Here is a 9,568-nt window from a genome sequence, read left to right on the forward strand (position 1 = left end):
AAGACTACGCAGCCATAAAAAAGAACAAAATCATGAATTTCGCAGCAACCTGGATGGAACTAGAGTCTATAATACTGAGCGACCTCTCACAGAGACAAAGATCTGAGTATCACATGTTTTCACTCATATAATGGACCTTGAACATCCAATGTAATACTATAAGAAAATGACTGACAGTAGTGGGAAACTATGGTGGGATTAGGGAGATGGGATTAATGGCAGCAAATATCTGTCTGGGGACGGGGGAAACACCTCTTATCAACAAGGGTGCCTGAACGAAATGTATTTGTACACCTAACCCTTAACTGTACCCCACAATATCATAATAAAAAAAAGAAAAGAAAAGAAACTGCTGGCACCAATGTGGATGGACTATCATGGGCAGATAGTAAAGTATAAGGAAACACATTTTTCCAGTTTGCTTGAGGCAGAAATTTGGAATTCTCTTAAGCTTAGAGCTCAGCCCTTCATCCCTGGGAGCATCACCCACAGAGTCGGTGTTGTGCTGGAGCTGACTCTAGAGAGGGTAAACCTACTCACAGGGGCCAACTGTTAAAATTTCATGAGTTTTGCAAACTAGTTGTTAAATGCCACCATTATTAAAAAATTAATCATACAAAATTGCAATTAAATACATTAACTTTAGCACAGGTGAAAACATAACACTCATCATCACTTCCTAATTATTTATCAACATTTTACAATTTTCTTTTCATGCTCTTGAGTTTACTTATGTCAATTCTATCTGAATGGTGGAAATGCTATTGAAATACTATTGTGCATCTCTTCCCAACAATGTATTGAGTGATGTGTGGGTAACCGAAAGTCAACCTGGTGGCTTTTTTTTATATCATGCAGATCAACAAACACTATAAGTCAAGACTTTGTTGTTTTGTTAACTGTCTAGACTTAAGAAAATCTTGATGTTAATAATGTGGATTAAACTTAAAAAATGTGGCATATCTTCAGCTATTACATCATGAATAGCACAAAATATTAAGGTAATGTTATTTCAATATTCACAAACAATTAATCTGGTTCGGTAAAGTCATTGCATGCCATTGATATCTGAGTAAAGTTCTGGTATACTTTCATTTTACCTGGTGAAATTTTTTTAAAAAGCAAAATAAAATAACCACCAGAACTGCATTCATTTTTCATCATGAGATGAAATAAGTAGTAATCAAGCAGTTTGCAGTCTGATTTTTGTGACCTAATCATGTCAATAACATTATGAAAATAAATCGTTTTTTTTTTAAATGCCATTATTTTTAAGTAATGTTTCTTTACTGAAAATTGGGAAGCATTTTAGCTTAGATTTATGTCTAAAATTATATAAAGAAAAATTAAACAGAAAAATTTTCATCAACCTTCAAGTGGTATCATGAATTTACTAACATATATGTATGTGTATATGAGTATGTGTGTGTGTGTGCTTTTTATGTGTTAATGTATGAGCCCACTTTTATCTTAGAGCTGTTGTTAAACATTTCCAGCTCAAAACTATCTATAAACCAAACATATGAGAGGGATCTCCAAATAAAATATGTATAGAGAGAACAATGAGAGGGAAAAATCTTAAATATTTACTTGTTTTTTCCTCAAATCCCAAATTTGACAAACTATTTCCTGATGGGAGTAAGGCTGGCTCACAGGAATAATACCTTTTACCTGCACTAAAGAAAACAAAGAGCAAGTAAAACTTGCTCAGTGTTACTGTTACAGACATTCTTAAATTGAAAGTTTTTTCTCGGGCTCTAGGTCTTTTGATCTCAGGCACAGGATAATGAGTCATCATAATAACCAAAACAGATGATCTGTCCTCTTTCCAGAAGGGGTTATCCCAATGCTCACAATACTCTAATCTTGTGACTAAAAGGTCTGAGACCAAAAATCACAAGGGTAAGGTCAGGGAGTTTATTAGTCATCTTCCTCCTTTATATGAAAAACTGTTTTCCCACTTTTTATCTGTAAAGTCCTGTTAACAAATCCTAAGAGGCTTTCTAGAAAAAGCGTCAATGCAAAAAATTGCTTCAGAAGTTTTTAAAGATAGACATGGAAGTAAATTCACATATTTGATTTAACCAAAACCAGAAGATCCTTCATGAGCAGATTTTGTAACCAGAATAATAAATAGAATGAACTGTAATCAACCTGGTGAACTTGAATACTTGCTACATCTGCAAAAAATAAATTGAACAAAAATTTGCCATGTCTTACCAAATTAACCATATAATTCATAACCAGCAACATATAAATAAGGTAACTATAATTAATCACAACTGTTATTTTTGAAACATAGTTACTTTGAAAAGTCTTTGGTTTCTGATTATCTTTAAGCAGCTTAGTTGCAGCTGGAATTCTTGATGCTGCCTCATGGCATTCCTCTTCAGAATGCAAGGATGTCTACAGTTCCATTAAAATGACAATTATAAAGGTGATTCATCAAATAAGTGAAACTGATAAAATATTATATTCATAACAAAATGTTAGCTATAATCTAGCATCCTAACTTCAGTAGTAAAATAGTTTTATTGCCATTAGCATCGACAACCTGTAAGAAAAAAAAATTCAAATTCTTATCACCACCATATGTATTGTTTGAAAAGTGTTAGACAAACATAGAATTTCACTATGATAAACTATAAGAAAATATCAGACTTTTGTATGACTTGATTGGATCCCTAGTGTGGTAGCCAGCATCTCAGATGGCACTCCATTATTCCTGCCTCCTGCTAATCACAACTTTGTGTAGTTCCCTCTCACACTGTAGCAGGGTTGGTTTGTGGGACCAATGAAAAACAATAGGGTACAAGTGAATGTAAGTCACTCTGGAGGTTAGGTTCTAATAGATAATACAGCACAGTCAACAAAGCAATTCACTGATTCATCAGCAAAAGACTGACAATAAAGAGAGCTACTTTATCAAAACTCTTATTTTATAAGTTCACAGTATTCTAAAAATAATATTTGACTATAATGACAGGGGGCCTCATAAGGCATTCATTGAGAATATAACCAACAGAGGAAATCTTGACGCTGATGTTTACAGAGGAAGCTGGCATCAAAGTGAGTCTACTTTAGCACTCCCTGTGGGTGGCAGAGCAGCCAACCCAGCATATTCCTGCTGCAACATTGCCATCTTTCATTTGTGGAGGTATTCTAGGGTAAAAGCAAAGTGCAGTTGTTCTGGTATTGTGACAAAAGCATAGTTTTTTGAGAAAGCAGAATAAAATATGAAGATTATGGCGGGTTGGTGAGGAAATGTTATTTTAGAGCTTGCATTTCAATGATATAAGAGCTAGAATGAAATATTAATTTGATTAAAAGCAATGAGAGGAGTTCCATAAACTTGCAGCCACCACTTAAAATGTCTTATTGAAGATTAAACTTCTAAAAGTACATCAACCAGCAAACAATGCCACACCTCCAAGGCTACACAAATTCTTCAAGCACCTTCTAGCCAGAAATATGCTTCCAATAAACCTAGTGTTATAGACTGACTATATCTCCCTCAAATTCTTATGTTGAAATCCTAACTCCCATTGTGATGGTATTTAAAAAGTGGAGCTTTGGGGAAGTGATCAGGACTTGAAGCTGGAGCCTTCATGAATAAGATTAGTGCCCACATAGAAAGGGACATGAGAGCATGCTTTCTCTGTTCCTCATCAATGTAGTATACAACTGAGAAGACCACCTTCAAACCAGGTAATGGCCCCTCACCAGATAGTGATTCTGACAGTGCCTTAATCTGAACTCCCAGTTCTCAGAAACGTGAAAAATAAATTTCTGTTGTTTAAGCCACGCAGTTTACGGTATTCTAACAGATCAAAGTGAGCATGATACCCAGAATATATTGACATTAGGAAATTTACAATATGGGATTTAAAAGATCAAGTCAAAAGATCCAAATAGTGTGTTGAATTCATAATTTGCTAGGAGGGCATATGTGTATATTTGCTACTCATTCTAATTGAAAAATATAACTAGTAAAACTATAATATGGTACTATAAATATATGGACCAAATATAGCCTAAACCCCAATATCATGTTTGATGGTGAAATATCAACACCATTCCTATGAGAGTCAGGAACACAAAAGTGGTCTCAGATTGGTGTTACCTAGCAGAAGAAAATGCATTTCTCATCTGGGCTCAGTGGCTCAGCCTATAATCTTTGGGAGGCCGAGGTGAGGTGAGTGGATTGCCTGAGCCCTCGAGTTTGAGACCCACCTGGGCAACTTGATGAGACCTTGTCTCTACAATAAATAAAAAAATTAGCTGGGCATGGTAGTGCATGCCCATAGTTCCAGTTACTTGAAAGGCTGAGGTGGAAGGATCGCCGGAGCCCAGCACGCGGGAGCGTGCCACTGCACTCCAGTCTGGGCAACAGAGTGAGACTCCAACTCAAAAAAAAAAAAAAAAAGAAAAAAGAAAATACATTTCTCTGGAGGAACAATTCCTCAATCAATGGCAGCACTGACTGACTTAAAACTTATTAAATATGAATTTACAATCTGAAATTACACAATATACAAGAAATAATCCCAAGTGAACAAGAGTCAGAAGAACACAAAAGGATCAGATCATCCTTCCTCAGAACTTCAGATAATCAAACAGAATAAGAAGTAATAAAAAATTATAAAAATGGAAATATAAAACATTAATAAACCAATAAAGACCCCACAGAAATGGGAAAAAAGGGAAGGTCCAAACCAAACCTAAAAAAAACCATTAAGTCATTGAAAATAAAACTTAGCAAAAGCTGTTGAGTACCAGATTATCTTAATTCCCAAACTATAGGTAATGGCTTAAATGAAGTAAAATTTATTCTTCTTAATTTACAGGCATTTCAAAACTGGTACATTGGTTCACTGAAGCCAGAGAGACTCAGGTTTTTTTCTATTTCTACCCCATATGTATAGTAGAATACAATATTGTTCACAGATATTTGCTGTCTTCTTTAGGGGAAGGCTCATACTCTTTTGTTACATTAAAGTTCACCAGGACCGTGTGACTTTGCTTTGATCAATGCAGTCTGAGCAGGAATAAAACATATAATTTGTAGTCATATATCTTTCCACATATTGCCTGTTTTCTCTGCCATGACACTGGCAAATGCTTCAGATGGAAGCTGCCTATCAGTGTGGCCTTAACATGATGATGTGGAGCAAACCTGCTGCTGGGCTGCTGACACATAGCATGAGGCAAGAAATAAAATTATGTACAAAGTGTAGCATGAGGTGCTATAATACATTTTTAAAAAATAGACATTGGCTTCAGGAATGGAATGGGTACAGAGAAGAAACTGTTGTTGAGTTTCAAAAGGACAGTACTATCCAATTTGCATCAATACATCATTTAGAAAACTTTGAAAATGTATAGGTAATTTCCCTATTGAGTTTATTATTTTTAGTGAAGTTCTTTTCATAATCAATGTAAACTGAAATTAATTACTGACTATATTTTACAAAGTACTACAAAAAAGACTCACTCTGAAAAAATAATTAGTTGAGTTGAAAATAGGAATGGAGGAAATTGAGAGAAATTAAAAATTCTAGACTCATTGTGATGAAAGACACTACTTTCTATTCTAAAGAGTTCAAAATAAAACAGGAATGATTTATGTAAAAACGTTACATTCTAAACTTAGCTTTGTGCAAGTATCAAGTCGAAATGTAGCAGGAAAAATAGAGAGATCGTGACACAGACTATTATAGGAAGTGGCACTTTATTATGCTGGCTAGCACTGCGGGCCCGAGAATTTCATGCATCCAAATCAAGCTCGAGCACCCCAGAACAGGAGACGTGGGGTCTTATACCCTCATTTAGGTAAGGGAGGGGGGTCGTGTTGAGTGATTACATATTTCCTTTGGAATCTTACAAGGTTGTACTCAGCAAAATCAGATTTTTCAAACAACAAATGGTTTCCAGGAACTGCAGGATTGTAAACTGTCAACTTCAGAAGGGGGATTTTAGATAAGACTCTTTTCCATTTCCATGAAATAGCCAGTCTCTGGGCCATTTGGCCTTTCTTAAACAAAACTTGCCCGGGCACCTGGAGGGTCTTTAAAATTGCAACTTGCCATTCAAAAGGAAATACCTTTAACTACTATCAACTTCTTTCCTGCCCTGGGCTAGTGATTGCCATGAGGACAACTGCTGATCCTGAACCAGCTATATGTTTCTGTGTTTATTCACTCAATCATACAAGAAATATATTTGACCATTTGCCGCATCCTGCCACATTCCCCCCTTTGATGCCTGATCTTTTATGGATCTAAAGCATCATTATTCTTAATTTGGTGCATCGACATTATATGGGCCGCAGTTTTTCGTTTAACAACTGTTTCCACAAACTTAGAAATGGCATTCATAATTATTGGGGCTATGCGAGGGAGGATAAGGCAGGATCCCACCATTAGGACTATAGATCCAGTAATATACTTAAATCCTCCCAGACCCAAGAACATGTTTTTAAACCAATTGCCGATTTTTATGCCTTGCCATGGGCAGGTTTTTTTAACATTGGTGGCTATATTAGTTATAACTTTACCATTATTATCTATTTGCAAACAACAGTCAGAGTTATTAAATTTACCACATACTCCTCCTTTTTCCGCCAGCAGATAGTCCAAAGCTAAGCGGTTTTGATAAATAGCTGCATGCATTTGGGCTGCTGCTGAGCAACAAGCTCAAAAGCCATGGCTGTTTGATTAGTTATAATTTCTAAGACAGTTTGTAACCTGATAATGCAATTTAGCATATATATATAGGCATGCAGCATTTCCGAATTCCATCTTGTGCCCATGTGGCTGGGCCATAAGTATTTATAATTCTCTGGGGTGACCATTTGTCATTTTTCCAAACCTGGGTCTCTCCTGTATTAGGAACTTGATCAAAGGATCGAGCACCTCGGGTTTTGAGGCTTTCATAAAGGGGGGTGCCTAGTTCATCCCCCCTTGGTTTAGGCAGAAGAGAAAATCCTGACTGAATTATTCCTATGGTACATGTGCCTTTTTATAATGCTGGGAGATGGGCATATGCAAACTTTTCGTATGTTTAGAATAGCCCTTTAGTACATTGAGAAGATTTAGTTGCATAAGCAGTTGCCCAATACTAAACAGGCTTTGTTGGCCACCAGGTCTAGTGGGTTGAATTCCAGTATAATATTCCTTTGCAAGGAGTCTCTCCTACCCATTGAGTATAAGGAGAACCTGCTCTGCTTAAACAGTCTTCTCCAATTACTTTTGAGGAGAGGATCCACTTCTGGGGTACATTATCTGTTCTGACAGTCAAAGAATGGTTCCATTGGAGGGGTCGGTAAGCATTCAGATTAGTTTCCTTACAAGGCCACTCTTTAGTCATTAGTGCCCCTCCACATACCCAACAATTGGTGACACCAAGTGTCCGAGCTGTATTTTCAGTCAAATTTATAAACAGATTCTGCCCTACTTCCCACGATTGAGGAAAGGGATTTAGTTTTGACTGTTGGGCAGTCGGAGGAACTACTAATTGCACAGTTTTTTAAATCAGCTTTTTAGTTTTGGGTGAGGGAGCAAAATTCCAACAAACCCAATTTGTGCTTCTGGGGGTGTTACAGGCTATGACACCAGCTTTAGTGTACTGGTAGCTTTGTTTTGATAATCCAGCAAAGTATAGCTGGCCATTATGGGTGCAGATATGTTTATCAGTATAGCAAACTTCTGGCTGGGATGAATAACAATGGAAAACCTTTAAGTCTGGCCAGATAGTTTCTATACATTTACATGCTGGGTATAGGGGGGAAGCGGTAGATACCCAGATTAGGTAGAAATACCTAAAAGCACAAGTAAACTTCCTATCGTAAGAAAGGTCGGAAATACTAGTGAAACCCTTTTCTAACATGATCAATGGGGACAACTGTTAATTTTACAACAAATAAAGTTACAAATGGTGTAGCAAGTATAAAGGTTGACAAAGCAAAACAAAGGCTTATCAGTAATGTCCGTTGGGTTCTTAAGCCGAATTCTCAATCTTCTGCCGTGCATCGATCAATCAGCTTCCAGTGTGTGAAGCAGGGCCTGAAGTATCCTCATGCTTCTGGAGCAGGGCTGGATAAATGGATTCCACGTCCTTCGTTGGGCTCCATGACTTTTCGAGTGGTCAGCTTAAGGGATGTTGCTGAATCTGCAGTGCACTCCCAGTCCTAGAAACCGGCTTAATTCTGCTATAATGGATCCAAGGAACTACTTCGGCTATTTTGACTGCAGTTGGAGTAGATAAAAGAACAGTGAATGGCCCCCTCCAGAGGGGCTTTAGGGGTTGTACATTCCACTCTTTCACCCATACCATATCACCTGGCTTAAAAGAATGAGCATCAGTAGTTAAACTAATCGGCAATCGTTCTCTGACTTGACAATGGATGGCATTTAGGACTGAACCTAAGGCTTGCATTTGTTGTTTTAGGGCAAGACTTCCAAATTCCCTTAAGTTTTCCTGTATGCCCCTAACGAGAGGGGGTGGGCCCCCCATAAGGAATTACAAAAGGCAAGAAGCCTGTTTACTTTTATTTAAAGGTCTGTTTTGGGAACTTTTCCCCTAGCAGGGGCTTTTGTTCACCCCCCCTTTGAGACTTCATAGAGAAGTTAGGTATTTAAATTTTCTAGATTAGTATAGGAACAGGACCACCCTTAGGGTTCTCTTTTTTTTTTTTTTCTTCCTACAGTTGTTGATTAGATCCTTCCTTTCTTCAATTTTTAGCAGCACTTACTCCCCTTGGATGTTTGAGTTTCTTCTGGTCCAAGTAGCGTCTAGGGAAATAAGCTCATATACTGTGATTATAATTTATCTCAAATAGACAACACATTTTCTTATGAGCATTTACATTTGTGCCCCCCTTTCCTTTAGAGGCCTACAGTTAAACAATTTCAAAGGTTTAACAAATTCCATTTCAGGGACTTGGATCCTGAGTGATGCAATACCAAATACCTATGTTTAGTTTACTCATGTCTCCAAAGGATTTCTAGTGATTACTATGCTAACCTGCAAACTGAAAGATTGTACTGTCCTAGTTTTACATCTGATGGAGTTTTCCCTGGATTTGCCAAGGGGTGGGACAGGTTGCCAATGCCTTTTAAAACCTACCTATAGGAAATTTATTTATGTCTAGCCTGTGCTAGCTACCCTGCCTTAATTATTTATTCCTTAGAGATTTTTCTATCCCATAATTATTTGGGGTGCTGAGGAGTGAAGGTCCGTCTTCTGTAATTTCTTCAGAGCTGATAATGGGTACAGTTCTGCCTAACCAGAGATCGAAAATTTCTCCCTATCTGACTTGAGGCATCCAGATTTGTTTCAGCAGTGGCATTATTTGCAGGCACTGGCTGGAATTTTTGCATGACCATTATGTGGGCATGAAATTACTGGATTCTACCTTAATAAAAGGAATAAAGTCAGGCCTAAATTTTGACAATTTGTAGGCAGTGGCTGATTACCTTTTTATACAAAAGCTACAAGGTCTGAATTTATTAGCATAACTTAAATGATAAACTTTAATTTCTGTAGCTTTATTACAAGTACCAGCTTT

The sequence above is a fragment of the Carlito syrichta genome, unplaced genomic scaffold (assembly GCF_000164805.1).
Source record: "Carlito syrichta isolate Samal-C Ts95f unplaced genomic scaffold, Tarsius_syrichta-2.0.1 Scaffold315921, whole genome shotgun sequence".
Classification (NCBI taxonomy): Eukaryota; Metazoa; Chordata; class Mammalia; order Primates; family Tarsiidae; genus Carlito; species Carlito syrichta.